Source organism: Cibotium barometz, chromosome 41 (assembly GCF_041138505.1).
Source record: "Cibotium barometz isolate CiBa-2024 chromosome 41, ASM4113850v1, whole genome shotgun sequence".
Taxonomy (NCBI): Eukaryota; Viridiplantae; Streptophyta; class Polypodiopsida; order Cyatheales; family Cibotiaceae; genus Cibotium; species Cibotium barometz.
In genome coordinates, this window is record NC_141086.1 from 40546129 (window position 1) to 40564109 (window position 17981).

Genomic DNA, 17981 nt, shown 5'->3' on the forward strand with positions numbered 1-17981 from the left:
AAGATCTCAAGGAATAGTTGATTTCTGCAGGCGAGATTATTCCTGATCATTCTCTTGTGCAGACTGTTCTTGATGCTTTACCTGAGTCATATCAGACTTTTGCTTCCACGTGGAGACTTGCTACTGAGGACAGACTTGATGTTGTCAAGTATGATACTTTAGTCAACAAGCTCTTGCAAGAAGTGCAGTCCAGGTAAAATAGGACTAGGCAGCGTGTAGTTGATGTTGTCAAGTATGATACTTTAGTCAACAAGCTCTTGCAAGAAGCGCAGTCCAGGTAAAATAGGACTAGGCAGCGTGTAGTTGATCAGGTATTTGTTGCTGCCCACCAGCAGAGAAGAAGTGGTAAGGTAGCCCCTTCCACTGTTTCTTCTCCTATTAGTAGGTCTGCAACTTCTTCTCCTTCCAACAGGTAGCAACAATAGGTCTGAGAAGGCTCTTGATGATAAAGGCAAGAAAAAGATAAGGTGTAACTATTGTAAGGCAACTGATCATGTCATTAAGAATTGCCCTAAGCTAAAGGCTAAAGAGGCAAAGAAGAAAGAGTCAAATGCAGCCACAATAGCGGATGCTTCTACAAATGCAGATTCTGCAAATGTTGTATAGGATACAGAATAGGCGTTTAGCGTGTATTGCCAGTATGACCCATTTGTACATGATGCATATTTGGCAGTTTCTGTTGACTTTGATGTATGGTATTTTGACAGTGGTGCTACAAAGCACATTACCTCGCATCGTGATATGTTCACTTGTGTTGAGGCTATCTCTAATGGGAATACTGTCACATGTGCCAATAATGCTTCTTACCCAGTGAAGGGCATTGGTAAAATTATGCTTACTGCTGCAACTGGTAGCGCTTTCACACTTTCAGATGCTTTGTATGTGCCAAGGATAAAGAAGAATCTATTGTCTGTCTCTGCGCTTGCTAGACTTGGACTTGTAGTCAAATTTGTGGATGACAGATGTACTGTTCATGATTTGACTTTCTTCCGGTGATACGATTATTGCATCTGGCACCTTGTTTCGTGGGCTGTATAGGCTCAATTCTTATGACAAGTGTGCGGAAGATTCAGCAAATGCAGTTTCTGAGTGATGAAAAGGTAGTTTCAGATGTAAAACTTTGCTAGTTTGCTGCATTTGCAGAAATTTGATATGGTTGCTTCATTGCCCCCTCTTGAGGCACCATTGAAACATGTTTGTGAAGGCTGTATTTTGGGCAAAATGCAGCGTTCTGCGTTTCCAAAGGATGGTTCTATGCGGGCCACTCGCAAATTGCAACTTGTACATAGTGATGTATGTGGGCCTATGCAAACTCCGTCATTTGGTAAACACTTGTACTTCGTGACTTTCATTGATGATTACTCAAGGCATGCATGGGTATATCCACTGAAGGCAAAGTCCGAAGTGTTTTTGTGCTTCAAACAATTTTTGCTTATGGGACTGAAAATGTATCCAATTGTACTGTGGGCACCCTCCATTCTGATCGAGGGGGGGAGAGTTGGATGCATTTCTGGCTAGTCGTGGGATAAAACACCAATGTACAGTGCCGTATACCCCTCAGCAAAATGGTGTTGCTGAGAGAAAAAACAGGTCACTTATGGAGATGGTACGATGTATGGTCAAGAGCCAAGCTTTGCCACATGCGTTTTGGCTTGAGACTGTCATGTGTGCTCCATATGTACTCAACAGGTGTCCCACTAAGGTCTTGCAGTCTGTTACTCCATACGAAGCTTGGCATGGCAAGAAGCCTTCTATTGGTCACTTGCGTGTCTTTGGTTGCTTGGCCTATGCTTTAGTGCCTGTGCAACAACGTAGAAAATTGGATGATAAGGTTGTCAAATGCATTTTTGTTGGTTACAGTGCTGAGAGCAAGGGTTACAGATTGTATCATCCACAGTCAAAGCATATCTTGATTAGTCGAGATGTTGTTTTTGTGGAAGATGCTGTGCAACCTTTGTTATCATGTACCAAAGAGACAGGTGTGAGCTCACGGGATGTATTTGATACGTTGTTGCCTCTGTTTATGGGTGGAAATTCAAATGAGGCAAATATTCAGCCTATGCAGATTTCAAACGACATCATAGATTAGTCTATTTCTGATGCAGACTTACAGGATGTAATTTATGAGGATAGGGCTGAAAATGAGCAGGCTAGAGGTATGCCTAAATGGCTGGTGCAAACCTTGCATGATAGTAAAATTGATGCACCTATGTCTAGTTGTACTCGTTCAGGTTTTCAGCATGCCTCTTATGCATCAGATTGTTATGCTTTGGCTGTGTCTAGTATGTGTGAAGAGGAAGAACCTCTTTCATTTGATGAGGCACAAAAATCTGAAAATCGGTTGGCTGCAATGCAAAGTGAATATGATGCTATAATGAAGAATGGTACATGGTCTTTGTGTGATTTGCCTATTGGTAAAAAGGTCATTGGATGTAAGTGGGTTTTTAAGTTGAAACGAAAGCTAGATGGCAGTGTTGATCGCTATAAGGCTAGATTTGTTGCAAAGGGTTATGCTCAAGAAAAGGGCATTGATTTTGATGAGACCTTTGCTCCCACTTGTCGTATGACTACCATTCGTAGCATTTGTGCATTGGTAGCTCATAATGGTTGGAATGTACATCAGTTGGACATAAAGACTGCGTTCTTGAATGGAGATTTGCATGAGGAGGTGTATGTATCACAGCCTCGTGGTTTTGTTCAAAGAGGGCAGCAAAACAAAGTGTGCAAGTTGAAAAAGGCTTTGTATGGTTTAAAGCAAGCTCCACGAGCTTGGTATGAAAAGATACATGCATATTTGATTGCACATGGTTTTCAGAACAGAAAGCACTTTGTATGTTAAACGTGTGGATGATGTACATCTAATCATTGCTCTCTATGTCGATGACATGCTGCTCACAGGACCAAATGAGAGTCATATTGCTGATTTTAAGGCTGGTTTGAATGCCTCTTTTGAGATATCAGATTTGGGGCATTTGCATCATTATTTGGGGATACAATTTAAGCAGTGTGATGGAGGTATTGCTTTGTGTCTTCAGACAAAGTATATTGAGACATTGTTGCGGAGATTTGGCCTTGAAGACTGCAAGCCTATTGCTACTCCAGTGGAGACAGGTTTGAAGTTGAGTCTTCATGATGCTGGAGATCACTTTGATGTCACACTCTATCAGACAGCTGTTGGTTGCCTCATTTATGTATGGATTACGAGGCCGGACATTCAGTTTGCAGTCTCACAGGTGAGCAGGTTTATGCATAGCCCAGGGTCTTAGCATTGGAAGGCAGTTAAACACATCTTTCGCTACTTGAGTGGCACCATACATCTTGGGCTCTTTTATCCCAAGGGGGGATCGTTGCCGCCAGATTTACATGCTTTTTCAGACTCAGATTGGGTTGGTTGCTATGACACAAGAGTGTCCACAAGTGGTTTTTGTTTCATGCTCGGTAGCTCATGCATATCTTGGTTGAGCAAGAAGCAACCTACTGTGGCCACTTCTAGTTTGTGAAGCTGAGTACAGGAGGGCAGCTTTCACAGCTATGGTTGAGTGTATGTGGCTCAGACAGCTTATGGCTGACTTGGGTGTTGGACAGGAGTCTGCCACCTCTATCTACACTGACAGTCAGAGCGCATTGGCAGTTGCGAGAAACCCAGTGTTTCATGTTCGCACAAAGCACATTGAGGTGCATTATCACTATGTCAGGGAGAGACTCTTATCAGCACTAGAGATCAGCTTGGCATATGTGCCAACACAGGACAACCTCGCCGATCTTTTCACAAAGGCGCTTCCTCGTGAGAAGTTTGAAGCTTTCCACAAAGCTTTGGGCTTGCTCCCCTTTGTGGACTGATCTACTTCGGGCATGGCACTTCCCTATACATGAGTGCCAGCTCTCGTTCACACCATCACTCCCAGGGGGGATTTATTGCCATATATATAGGCAGTGATGTGTGTGAACACACTTAGGACGACCGGGGCACTTTTTTCCTCTTTAGGAGGCTTTTTCCCCCAGCTTGTATATACGCCCATTATTCTAGGGCTAATTTATCTTTGTACATTGACACAATCTAATACACTGTGTGTAGTGTGCATTCTTGCTTCTTCTTCTCCAAGCTTTGTGTGCTTTCCTGCAACCCTAATTCCAACAATGACTTTGACCTTTCTTTTATACTGAAGTAAGTGCATAATCAGAAATATTAAGAGGGAAACATTGTGATCTTACCCTGAGAAATGAGGACGGACTCTTCTTCCAAGAGAAGGGAGCTAAGGTCATCAAAATCCAATTGAGTGGTTGTGACCTAGCACCTCAAAGCCCGAGAAACCACATTATACTCCGGGGGAAGCTTGGTGAGGATAAGGATAGCCAACTAAGCAGAGGACAAAGTAACACTCATTTCTAGTAACTGGTCATGGATAACCTTGGCCTTCATGTGAGGATCGACTGCATAGAACTGCTAGCAGGAACTAACAGACCATAGAGTTGTCCTTGCAAAGTAACTGCTTGCATCGATGAATCTCGAGCATAGAGATCCTCCAATTTGGACCATACTTGATGTGCACTCGTAAGAGTTTGCACGGCCTGCGAGACCTCCTTTATAATGGTCCGCACAAGCATGAAGTGCGCCTTTGAATCAAGATCCTCCTAGTCTTGTAATTCCACAAAGAATTCATCCTCTTGAACTTGGGTCCAACGCCTTGAGTTATGAGGACACTCAGGCTTCTTTTCACTGCCTTGAGCAATCTCCTTCAAATCCTTATGGATGAACCTCTTAGAATTTATACATCTCAGTGTTTTGGAATTGTACCATTTATTTGGTATTTTATGTATTTTCTCTTCTTTTTATAGGTCGTGAGCTGGTCGGCCTTCTTTAGTGTAGTTAGCCAGGTCATTCATGCAGCACTATATAAGGAGTTTCCCTATTTTCACTATCTCATCCAATCCCTTGCACAAGTTCAACATTCTCTTGTTGGCCAATTGCCATTGTAAAGCTTCAAGTTCATATAAAAGGTGATCTTGTCCACAAGCTCTCTTTATTCTCTCTCTTGTCTTGTTTATGCTTCCGCCTATGCATTCTTCAACATGGTATCACTCACTTAGGTTCAGGCTACTCCATCTTCTGCAAATTTGCCCGCCTTCTCATTTGTGCCTTGCATTTTTGACCCTAGTTCCTCTTGGTTGCAGATCAGTCCCAAACAGTGGCTGCGTTTTCTTGCCTTATTGCATTTTCTGGTCCAGCCAGTCCTTCCCTTGCTGCTAGCCAGATTGTTGGCTGCGTTTTCTCCTACACAAAGGCAAGCCGGCCAGGTTCTTGGCTGCGTTTTCTTCTACAGAGGCAAGCGTTGGAGTTTTGCCTGCAAATTCTACTCTGGCATCAGTTGTTGGTGAGTTCTCTTGCATGTGGAGACAAGTGGCTGTACATTTCCTTCTTCCTCCACAAGTCCCTACCCTTTAAGTAGGAGGTTCCCAGTGGTTTATTGGACTATTTTGCTATTGTCCATCCTCCTTCTCTCTCAGGTTTGATAGGGGGCTGATTGGTTCTAGTGCCTCGCTTCGTTGGGCACTTCAGAGAAGTCTTTTGAGAGCTAAGCTTAATATGTGTTTCTTGTTGCTATGGATATGGCTCCCCCCTTGTATGACCAAGGATGAGAAGTTGAAAGGACCCAACTATGCCATTGGAAGCTTCATATGCGGATCTGGTTCATCCAGAAGGGTTTGTGGGATATTGTTCCAGGCACTGAAAGGAAGCTTGAGCATCCTCAAAACTCTAGGAGGTTGACTCAGCATCAGGAGGATGAATTTGTTGTGGAATTACAAGACTGGGAGAATCGAAACTCGAAGGCACATTCAGTGCTTATGTGCGGACCATCATAGAGGAGGTCCCGCTGTGCAAACTCTCACTAGTGCTCATCAGGTATGGTATAAAAATTGGAGGATCTCTTTGCTCGAGATTCGTTAATGAGGGTAGTTACCTTGCAAGGGCAGCTCTATAGTTTGTTATTCCTTGAAGTCAGTTCCATGTAGCCGTTTCTTATGAAGGCCAAGGTTATCCATGACCAGATGCGCTGGCTGCACTTATCCTCACCAAGCTTCCCTTGTGTTGAAATATACAAGTGAATAGGGTGTGTGCGGGAACAAGCCCTTGGTTAGAGGCTGTAAAAGAGAATGTGTAAATGTGAAAGAACCTGTGAAAAGGTGAGAAGAATCTACTGGGAGAGAGAATAAAGGGTAGCATGAGAAGATTTAGGAAGTGTGGAGATATTCTAGGAGATATTCTGGGAAAAGTGAAGAGGTGGAGAGAATCAAGCAAAAGAGGTGGAGTGAATCAAGGAGAAATCAGTGGGATTAGGTGCTTGGATGTAAACTCTATAAATTGAGGCATTGGCCTAATGAGAATTTGCTGGTTTTTGATTATCCATGCCTACATTAAGCTATTTGCTAATTACTCACTTAATCACTTTGTTAATGATGTTGATTCTAGTATTTGATCCACCATAGCTCATCACATTGCTCTAATTTCAACATGGCATCAGAGCCATGCCTAGAATCCATCAGGTTTATAAGTCCATTATCTAATTAATTAAGATTAGTAGATAATTAGAAAATAATCAAAATTTTAGTTAGTTTTCAACTCACCTCTGTACCCCCAGCTGGTAGAGGAGCTCTAGCTCCTTGCACACTTCAAATTAGGCCAAACCCTTCTAGCCCAAGGTAGCTAACTCACTAATGCTCCAGCCAGTCGAATCAACGTAGCAAACTGCCAGCGCATCTGGGAGAAATCGCATTTTTCTGCAGCGTTGTTTTTCTGAGAGAATTTGATATTTCTACTTCATCAAATCAAATTGGTCTAATTCCTCATAGCTCCAGGGGTTTTCAAGCATGCTCTACACTGGTGAAGATAGAATTCAATTTCAGCAAGTCTACAGTGAGATCCAAGCTCTTCATCAAATCTGCAGAGGTGACTTTGGTAAAACAGAGATTAAGCATTCAATATTTGGTCAAATCTTGTGTTTATTGGCTTAATCCTCTACTAGACTCATTGCTATTGATGTCCTTGAAAGCATTTGAGCTCATTTGAAGTCTAAGGCACCAGATCTGGACTCCCCGCATACTCTATTTTCTGCACACAAAATAGTGGATTAATTTGCTAATCAGTGCTAATCACTATATTTTGGTGCAGATTTTATGAGGTGTGTTTAGTGTTCCTAATCATAATTAAGATTTTTGATACAACTACATAAGTTTTTTTTTAATTTTTTAAAATAATTTAGCATGCTTTTACTCTACCAATTCCATAATGCATAAGCAATTCATGAAAAATTATGAAATGCATGAATTAAAATTGATATCTTCACTCTAATTAAACCTAATAGAGCTCAATGTCATGTTTTTGGAGTAAATTTCACTCCTAATCATAATTGCTAAGCTAATTCTTGGATCAAAGCAATGAAATCTAAGCCTCTTGGGCAATTTCATGCAAATTACTAAAAAACTGTGGGTTTACCTTACCAATAGATGAAATAGAATACCTTAATGAAAAAATCGTGGCTTTGCCTTGCCAATAGATGAAATATAATACCTTAATAAAAAATAAACTTCAAATGAAAATCAAAAGCAACAAACAAACACAAGCTCCAAAACTTACATTTTTTGGAGTAAGATCCCCCAATAAACACTGGGTAATATTGGGTGATCCCAATAGCTTGGAATGGATGAAAAATAGAGCTGTCTTGGGCTATTCCCTGGCAAAGTGGTTCCAAATATTTTCAAGTACCTTAGCCTTGGCAAAGCATGTGTCATTGGTCTTGCCTTAGATCCATAATCTGTAACTTCATATGTGGGTGCACTAGCTCATCCGTCACGTCCGGTTGTTACACCAGAATGCTCCTTTGCAAAAGGGATGAAGGGAGAGCTCTTAATACCTAGATGAAGGTAAGAAGAGATGGTCCTTCATAATGGTTATGTCTCATAAAATATGGGAAAAGAAGAAGCTAATGCAAGAGAGAAACCTATAATCACACCTATCCAAACATGCATCCATCAAGGAAGTAAGACCATAATAGCATCATGTAAGCAAGCAAGAAGAGGGAAGAAGGAGATCTCATAAGAAAACTATTGAGGGAATGATTGTGTATTGCTTATTCTCAAAAATGACTTATATATGAGTGACTAGATTTTGCACTACCTCGGCCAAACTTAAAAATGGTCTGGCCTTTATTATGTCTTAAACAACTATGTATAGACTTTCCCTATTTGACATTAAGTGCATATTAAGGTCGCTTTATATGTTCCAATGCCATCTTATAACAACTAAGAGTCCATTCTTGTGTAGGTAAAATGGCAAAAAGAGCCTTATGGTAGGTCAGGCAAGCAAAACCATGTTAACCAATGAAGTGGTTAATTGGTAGCAAGACTCAACACGTACAATTTGATTCCACCATCATCCCTTGATTGTTCCAAAAGTGTTTGTGTGTTGTTAGACCTCCATTAATCTTTTCCTTGTTTATGTGAAGCATTAACAAACATGGATAGATTGCACTCATGTCATAGACAAGATTTGCATATAATCCATGCATTGGGGTGCACTCAAAAAGAGACTTTGCTATGCTATGCATTGGAGGAAGCTATAAAGTGGATAGCCAAGCACTTAGAGAAAGAAGCCAGGGGAGGAAAACCTCCTTGGTATCAATGTCCACTACTTGTACTATCGTAGATCATATTTGAGGTATTAATTTTGCTAAATGCATTAAACAGATGAAAGGGATTTCAAAAATTGAATGTAATGATAATATGATATTTTTAGGGTGAATGCCAAAAAACCATGAAGAAACGTGACATTCTAGCACAAAAGGATAAAGACTCACATACTTTTTAGAAAAAATGGCAAAACAACCTTTTAAGAGGTTGATCATATGTGTCAAAAAGCAACACATCGACTAGCAATAATGGATGATCTAGAGAACGATGATAATGAGTTTTTCAGGTGTGTATAATATATTATTGTATAGTTTGTAAGAAATAGATATCCAATACATATATTATGGCATAACACCCCATGTTATGCCAACTTATAAAAATAAATTGGGATAAGAAATAAAAGGGCCTGATGGAGGAAAGAGTTTATTCTATTGCATGCTCCTCCCTACCACCTAATGAAAAGAGTAACTTGCTTTGTTTGGTCAAAGAAGAAGCCATCGAGATAAGAAAAGCACACAATATTCCTAATGGTAAGGTGGCCTAGACATAAGTGAGACTCACAATAGGTTAATTTTGGATCTAATTCTTCTAAGAATAGACATTGTCTCTATGGAACCAAATGGACATATCATTAACAAGGTTTTAGTGCCATTGAGAAAATTGTAATCGATAGATCAAGATATTTTTTTGTGTGGATTTTAGCATGTGCCTAGGTGAGGACTTCTTTGTGGTGGAGGAGTTCTTAGTAGATTGTTTCTCAAGCAGCTCCTTTGTCATGGCTTGGTTATACTCCTCATGGAAATTGAAAAGGATTTTGGTCGCCTCTTTGGTTGTTGTTGCTGTCACAAGGGCACTATCACACTCCTTTATAAATTATTTTACATAGATGGCTTAGGATTCTTTGGTTTTATAGTGGTGTATAGGCTATGTGATAGCCACTTTGGTGTACTAGAGTTATGGCACAGTTATAGCTCTAGCTTATGTAGTTAGGTTCACACTATGACCAACTTTTGATGTTTTAGCAAGAGAGTCCTTTCCCTTATAATAAGTACTCTTATCTCTTTATGTTATGGTTGTATAGAAGAGAAGAGAATAGAAGAAAATTAAGCCATCCATCTCTCTTGTGTACGTGTCTACTCTTGCATGTGTGGAGTGTGTGTGTGTGTGTGCTTGTAAGAAGATCAAGCTCACCCTCATCCATCTCTCTTGTGTACGTGTCCACTCTTGTTTGTGTGTTTTCTTGCAATAAGATCAAGCTCACCCTCTCCCTAGTCCTTTCCATCATAGTATAGATTCTTATCTCTTTATGTTATGGTTTTAGAGAAGAGTAGAGAAAAGAAGAAAATTCATCCATCCATCTCTATTATGTACATGTGTGTGTGTGTGCTTACAAGAAGATCAAGCTCACCCTCTCCTCCACATTCTTCTCATAGGCCTAGTCTAACGAGATCCTCAATGAGAGGGATCTAGTGATGCACGACCCATTCGTATCATTCGTATTGTGGTAGAAATCAATAATGTAGTACAGGGAAAGGGGGTTATCTAGGCCCCATCGTGATTGGTTTAGGCGCACCTTATCGAGGTAAGGTGCTACTTCAGTTAGGTGGAAGACGACATGACACTCTACAGAGACAGATAGGTGACCCTAAAGTGGTTTGTGAGGGGTGTTTTGACTTGGGTGTGAATGAGGGTGCCTCGGACTTTACAGAGTATGTCAAGGTCTAGGAAGCATGAATGGTGAGTGTCATTTTGGCAAATAGATTAGGGATATCCACCAACAGAGACCACTTTCTAGGTTTGTTATATATGCAGTGCGTGATGAGGTGGATGTGGCTTGGTTAGTGATGATTTTTGCATGAATGTTCCTTGTTCACGGAATAAATCATTAGTTTGAGTGTGTGCACAGTCATTGTGTGTGAAGTGCAATTATGGGGAAGAGGGATGGATGTAGTAAAAGTAGAACACAATGGAATGGTTGTGGTTACGTGAGAAGGGTAGTGGTAGTGTGGGTTGTAAGTGAGCATGGAATGGCTTTTATGGGTTGGTTAGGTCCAAAATGGGGGCTTTGAACTTGTCGGGTGGGAATCTATTAGACTTTTTGGGTGCACTATTAGACTATATGGGTACGTATCTATAAGAAAACATATCTCTACCTTTTATGGGGAGCGCTCTACCCACTCAGAGATTGAGGAGATAATATAAATGTAGTAAAGGAGGATTGAGAAACTTTTTACCTCACTTATACTAGTTTGTCGGGAAGAGCATTAGAGAATGTCAGGATTGCTGATCGACATGATTTTTTCACTACTTTCTCTTGATTTGTGGTGACCACTGGGGTGAGGCTTTGCCCCAGTGCGTATTGTTGCCAATTAGTATGGGTGTGTGGACAGCTTGTTTTGTGTGTATTTTTGACTCAGCCTAGGCATTGGTACCAGATTTCTCAGGGCTTTGGTTGTGTCATCCTTTAGTGCGGGTGGTTGCCTTGTTTGTGGGTGTTGGGATATCTTGCTTTCTTGTCGCTTGCGATGCTTTTGGGTTGGGTGCAAGCTTTGTGTTCCTCTTATTGGTAGGTTGGGGGTGATGCTCTCTCTCTCTCTCTCTCTCTCTCTCTCTCTCTCTCTCTCTCTCTACTTGGCATGGAAGTACTCACTTTGCATAGTTGCAAATAACAGTGTAGATAGCGATAGAGGGTACCTACACTCATTTACATACCTGCAGCAAAAATGGATAGAGTTGGATGGTGATAGAGGGTACCGTGGAGGGTGGCGACGGTAGCGTTGGATTTGGCACTGGTACATTATAGTAGGCAAAATTGGCAACTGTGGCAAAGTTTGTGGGGCATGCACTGTCGGATGTGGGCTTACATGGCGATGGCAGCACTAAAGCTACATGGATATAAGGATGTAGGTGCTTGGCAATGGCACTAAATCTCCCATGATTCTTTCTCTTTGAGAGTGCTCTCATGGGCTTTCTTGTTGAGATATCGAGCTCAACTAGTGTTGCAAACATTGATAACCCACCTGGGTGATAGCTTCCATACTTATGCTACTGGCATGGTTGGTGAGATGATGGTTGATATGCCGCCAGTGGGATGACAGGTTGTGTGACATCCACTTTGGAGCAGTAGAGTTATGGCATCGTTATAGCACTAGCTCGTACAGTCGAGTTCACACTATGGACTGACCATTGTATGTTATTATATGAGAGTACTTTCCCTTATAGTATGTACTCTTATCTTTTTAGATATATGAAGAAGAAGATAGAAGAAAATTCAGCCATCCATCGCTCTTGTGTCTTGCTCTCTCTTGTGTTTGTGTGTTTGCTTGCAAAGAACTTAAGCTCTCCCTCTCCCTTGTATTCTCTTTATAGTATGAGAGCTCTGGTTTATGTGAGAGATAAGGAAGTGAGAAAGAGGCAAGAACAAAGCAAGCAAGGAAATGATACACAAGTAAAAGCATCATCATCTCTTCCCCTTCTTGTTTAGGTATGGCACCCATGCGTAGCTTTGGGAGCTATGCATCTCCGATTGAGGAGTTGTCAGTATAGAGTGTTATTATTATGGCAAATGAGGGCACATGGCAAAGGACTGCTTTAAAAAGTAGAATGACATTAAAAGTGGAAAGTTCTAGCAATGCAACTCTGCATCATCTAGTAAACAAGGTAGTGATGATAGAAGTGAGTAGTTGTTTGTGATACAGAACATGCTCAATTCCACAATAGGAGATGTGTCAAGATCTAAAGATATATGGTATGTGGATTCTAGCACCTCTAACCATATGACCAGTCATGGTGAGTGGTTTAGAGATACAGAAAATGGAAAAACCAGGTTATGTAGAAACAGGTAATAATACTGCGTATCCCATTATGCATGTTGGTAAAGTGTCATTGTATATGTAGAATGGCTAAATGAATTACTTGAAAGATGTACTTCATGTTCTAAATATTACAAAGAACCTAGTTTCTATTGGGGACAGATGATTGATCAGGGTCTGTTAATTCTCAAGGATGTTTTGTGGAAGACTTAAAAAATTAGTGTCATTTGGTTGTAAAGGATAATAGAAACGATAGGATGTTTACTTTGGATGTAAACATGCCTAAGGTAAAGGCAACCATGTTTGTGCATGGAACATGTGTAATTGCAAATATTGACATATAGCACAAGCGCATTGGTCATGTGAATATATAGTGACTAAATATGTAGGCCCAAAATACTATTGTAGGTTTGCCAAAGTTTAAGGTTGATGGTATCCATAAAGTATGTGAAGCATGTCAGCTTGGTAAGCAGGCCAAACATGCTTTCCCACATGAAAAGCATGTCAGTGCAAGGCCATTAGATATTGTACATTCAGATGTATGGGGACCGCGACCAAGACTGCAACAATTTTAGGTTGTAGGTATTATGTTACATTCATTGATGATCACATTAGGAAAGTGTGGGTTTATTTCATGAACAAGAAAAGTGAGGTGTTTGACCAAGCTTGTGGACTTCTTGTCAACATAGCGAAGCCAATGAAGATGTGTCTCCATAGAAAGAAGATAATTCTTAGGCTCTCTATATGGTTTTATCCTTCTAGGCCGTGTGAATGTGGGTGATACATAAGTTAATCCTTCCATGAAGGAGTCCTTGCTAGATGAATCACTAGCTACTCCTGATTGGAAGTCATTGTTGGCTCCCAAAAGGAATGTTTTACTAAGCATGAACATGAAGGTTATTTCCATCCCATCCAATCTTGCAAACTTTGTTCCGAGATTTTGTGGAAGAGTGTCCCATGATTGCGAAGACATGAACCCAATCCTAAGAGTCATCATGCTCTCCATGGAAGACTAGATTTTTCCTCTTATATTGAGTTCCCTTCACTATACAAACTAATCAAGCATTACGTTTTTACGTGCTCTTTGAGGTCTTCTTCTTTTGGACCTCTTGTTTTGGGTTATTAGACCTTTTAGTGGCTATTATAGCCTTTAGGGCTTGGACCTCAGGCTCTTTTGTTGCTTGCTTCAAAGTTGAAGCTTGAGATTTCTACTTCTTGGTAGCTTTGGATGTTCCCTTGACTATTGCCCTCGCCTTGGATTGGAGCCTTGTGATGGAAATAAGGGGGACTGTATGAGTAGTCCCTCCTTGCACACTCAACAAGGTAAGGCTCTCAGCAAAGTGGTAAGAGATGCTTCTACCACTAGGGTGATTATCACTTTGTTTAGGAAAATCATTGAATGATCGAATCCACACTTGTAACATGTGCCTCTATAAGGAAACATGCTGGGGCTTAGCATGAGATTTAGAGTGCTTGGAGCACTCAAGGATCTGGTATAGGGCCTTTGTGATGAGGACACTCCACAATACAATGTGGGACTTTGCATTGAAATCATTACAGTGGTGGCCTACGTTGTATATTATTGAGGTCTCTAGCTCTTTGTTGCACCATCGCTTGGAACATAAAGAGGCATAGTCTATGAAGGTCAGGATGCCCATAGGAATCATACTCTTGTTACTCATATGGGTCATGTTGTTCATAAGACTCATAGCTCACTTGTTCCTAGTTTCTATCTCCATTGAGTCCTCCTTCACTACATCTAGCAATGTGGGATATGGGTTGGATTGGTTCCAAAGGGTGGAGGCTCTAGTATTAGATCTTTTTACGGCCTTTTAAGAATGGTTAAGTTTGGGAAAGTCCTTTGGCATGCTCTCAGGTTCCCTCTTAGGTTCTTTGATGATTGGTTCTGGAATAGGGTCGAGGATATGCACAGGTGGGATTAGTGGTTCATACTCACCCATGCTATCTCAAGTATTGGCTTTAGTTCAACTAGCATCTTCCTCACGAGCTCTTGGGCTTGCTTCATTCTCTCTTTTTCCAACACGGGGTTGGGATACTCCTTGAGTTTCTTCATAAGGTTTTTGTAATTTTTGGGCTTTTCTTCCTTGGGAAGAGCATGTTTGTGTGGAAGATTGCTTGTTTCTATCTCCGCAAGGGAGGTTGATATGGACCTCTCATCCTTTGAACCACTTTTAATAGTCACGACAATGATCGTGTCTTGCATTACATTTTCACGTGCTCTTTGAGGTCTTCTTCTTTTGAACCTCTTGTTCTGGGTTGTTACCCTTTTTATAGGCTACTGAAACCTTTAGGGATTATGCCTCAGGCTCTTTTGCTGCTTGCTTCAAAGTTTTGAAGCAAGATCTTTTGTTGCTTGCTTCAAAGTAATATATTACCTTTTTATAGGCTAATGATACCTTTAGGGATTATGCCTCAAGCTCTTTTGCTACTTGCTTCAAAGCTTGAAGCTTGAGCTTTGTGCTTCTTGGCAGCCTTGGATTTTCCCTTGACTGTTGTCCTTGTTTTTGCTTGGAGCCTTATGATGGCATTAACAGGCACTATATGAATAAGTCCTCCTTGCAAACTCAACAAGTTAAGACTTGTCGAAGTGGTAAGAGATGCTTGTGCCATGAGGGTGATTGTCATTCCAATCCTTGTAAGCAAGGTCGAATCCACACTTGTAACATGTGCCTCTATAAGAAATTATGTTGGGGTTTGGCACAAGATTTGGAGTGCTTGGAGAACTTGAAGGATTTGGCATATGGTCTTTGTGAGGACACTTTACAATACGATATGGGCCTTTACAATAATAGTATTACATCGGTGGTTTGCATCAATGGCCTATGCACCATATTGTTAAGGTCTCTAGCTCTTTGTTACACCATGGCTTCGAAAAAATAGGCATAGTATCATAGGAAGGTAGCTATGGACCTCTCATCCTTTGAAACACTTTCAAATAGTCATGACATCATTTTCTCTAGTGCATTACATTTTTGCATGCTCTTTGAGATAATTATAGCCTTTGGGGCTTGTACTTTTACTACTTGCTTCGAAGGTGAAGCTTGAGTTTTCTGCTTCTTGGTAGCCTTGGACTATTGTCTTAGAGCCTTGTGATGGCATTAAGGGATATTTTAGGACAATACTTGGAAGCATTGTCGAATCCACACTTGTAAGATGTGCCTCTATAATAAATTACATTGGGGTTTGGCATTAAGGGATATTTTAGGACAATACTTGGAAGCATTGTCGAATCCACACTTGTAAGATGTGCCTCTATAATAAATTACATTGGGGTTTGGCATGGGATTCAGAGTGCATGGGAAATTGGAAGGATTTTGTATAGGTTCTTTGTTTGTGAGAGGACAGTTCGTAATATGATGTGGGCCTTTGCATCGAAAGAATTATATCTATGGTGGTAGCCTACGCACCATATTGTTGAGGTCTCTAGCCCTTTGTTACACCATGAACAAAGAGACATAGTTGGGGGTGAAGCTTGTTCACGATATCCATAGGGATCATTTTGTTGTTGCTCATATGGGTTATGTTGTTCATAAGACCCATAGCTCTCTTGTTCCTAGTTTCTATCTCCACTCAGTACATCTAGCAATGTAGGATCTGGTTGGATTGGTTCCAAAGGTGGAGGCTCCAGAACTAGCTCTTTTTGTAGCATTTTTAGAATGGTTAGAGATTCCCTCCTAGGTTCTATGTTTGGTTCTAGAATAGGGTATGGGATACACTCACCTAGGGTGTTAATGGTTTGTACTTGACCATTGGCTCAAGTACTGGCTCTAGTTTAGCTAGCAACTTCCTCACAAGCTCTTAGGCTTGCTTCATTCTCTCTTTTTCCAACATTGGGCTAGGATACTTTCTTCAAAAGGATTTTGTAATTTTTGGGCTTCTTTTCCTTGGGAAGAACCGGATTGTGCAAGAGATTGCTTGATGTCTCTACAAGGTAGATAACTTTGGAGCTCTCGTGAATACCACATTCAATAGTCACGACATTGTTGTCGTTGTGAGACAACGGATTGTGCATTACAGTTTTGCGTGCTCTTTGAGGTCTTATTTTGGACCTTTGGTTCTGTGTTATTAGCCTTTTTAAGGGCTACGCAGCCTCTGGGGCTGGCCCCTCAAGCTCTTTTTACTACTTGCTTCGAAGTTGAAGCTTGAGCTTTTTGCTTCTTGGTAGCCTTGGATGTTCTCTTGACTTTTGCCCTTGTCTTGGCTTGGCAGTCTTGGATGTTCTCTGGACTTTTCCCTTGGCTTGGCTTGGAGCCTTGTGATGTCATTAAGGCGGACTGCATGAATAAGTTCTCCTTGCACACCACTAAGGCTTGTCGAAGTGGTAAGATATTCTTCTGCCATTAGGGTGTTTGCCACTATGTTAGGACAATCCTTGTAAGCATCATCGAATCCACACTTATGACATGTGCCTCTATAAGGATTTACGTTGGGGTTTTGCACGAGATTCAGAGTGTTTGGAGCACTCAAAGGATTTGGTGTAGGGCCTTTGTGAGGACACTCTAGAATACAATGTGGGCCTTTGCATCATTGAAGGCATTGTATCGAAGGCCTACACACCATATTGTTGAGGTCATATTGTTCTAGCTCTTCATTGTTGCACCATGGCTTTGAACAAAGAGTAATAGTATATGGGGGTGAAGCATGTTTAAGATGCCCATAGGGATCATCATGTTGTTTCTCATTCATGATACCCATAGGGATCATATTATTGTTACTCATATTGGTCATGTTCTTTATAGGACTCATAGATCTCTTGTTCATATTTCTCTCTCTATAGGCAGAGTCATCGAGACGAGTACTATAGTACTGGGTGTGGTTCTTGAGGAACCGATCGAGGTGGTAGTACCATAGGTGGATATGCCAATTGTGGGGGTCTATATATACCTCTCAGTAAGGGGCTCTGATAGGTAGGCACTTGAGCTTGTGCCTACTAAGGAATGATAGGTGGGACTAGCAAGGCCAATGGTTGCCTTTGCATGGGGAGCATTTGTCGTGGCTGCCAGAGTGCACCTTGCTAGGTTCCTTTGGTATCAACAATGAGTTGTGTCATGGTTTCACTGGTGTGAGCAATGAGCAAAAAATTGTTATTATCTAGGCATCATCATCAGCCACTCCGTATTCACACACATGTGCATGCACACATATATGCACACACACACACATTTTCCTATGTGTGCATGCACGCACGTGCATGCATATACACATTTTCCTCTGTGTGTGCATGCATGCACATGCACACACATTTTCGTGTGTGTGTGTGTGTGTGTGTGTGTGTGTGTGTGTGTGTGTGTGTGCACGCGCTTGGAATTGTGTATTACATAATCTTTAGAGGTGCACAACACTCTAATTTAGTTGAGATTTGAGGGCTTTAAAAAGAAAATTTGTAATGAATAAATAATATGTTGCCTTACCATATGGTTTCCATGCCATTTGGTTGAAGGCATGATCAAACCTATCATCATC